We start from the raw sequence: 1,042 nt of genomic DNA, 5'->3' as shown, positions 1-1,042 counted from the left end.
CTACACGTCACATAGTATAGATGGGTAGACAACACCACACGTAGTACAGATGGGTAGACTATACATCACATAGTATAGATGGGTAGACAACACCACACGTAGTACAGATGGGTAGACTACACGTCACATAGTATAGATGGGTAGACAACACCACACGTAGTACAGATGGGTAGACTACACGTCACATAGTATAGATGGGTAGACAACACCACACGTAGTACAGATGGGTAGACTACACATCACATAGTATAGATGGGTACAGAACACCACACATAGTATAGATGGGTACAGAACACCACACGTAGTACAGATGGGTAGACTACACATCACATAGTATAGATGGGTAGACAACACCACACGTAGTACAGATGGGTAGACTACACATCACATAGTATAGATGGGTAGACAACACCACACGTAGTACAGATGGGTAGACTACACGTCACATAGTATAGATGGGTAGACAACACCACACGTAGTACAGATGGGTAGACTACACGTCACATAGTATAGATGGGTAGACAACACCACACGTAGTACAGATGGGTAGACTACACGTCACATAGTATAGATGGGTACAGAACACCACACGTAGTACAGATGGGTAGACTACACGTCACATAGTATAGATGGGTAGACAACACCACACGTAGTACAGATGGGTAGACTACACGTCACATAGTATAGATGGGTAGACAACAACACACGTAGTACAGATGGGTAGACTACACGTCACATAGTATAGATGGGTAGACAACACCACACGTAGTACAGATGGGTAGACTACACGTCACATAGTATAGATGGGTAGACAACACCACACGTAGTACAGATGGGTAGACTACACGTCACATAGTATAGATGGGTAGACAACACCACACGTAGTACAGATGGGTAGACTACACATCACATAGTATAGATGGGTAGACAACACCACACGTAGTACAGATGGGTAGACTACACATCACATAGTATAGATGGGTAGACAACACCACACGTAGTACAGATGGGTAGACTACACAACACATAGTATAGATGGGTA

Source organism: Liolophura sinensis, chromosome 9 (genome assembly GCF_032854445.1).
Source record: "Liolophura sinensis isolate JHLJ2023 chromosome 9, CUHK_Ljap_v2, whole genome shotgun sequence".
NCBI lineage: Eukaryota > Metazoa > Mollusca > Polyplacophora > Chitonida > Chitonidae > Liolophura > Liolophura sinensis.
The sequence above is the reverse complement of the archived record's forward strand: the minus strand, read 5'-3'. Positions refer to the sequence as shown.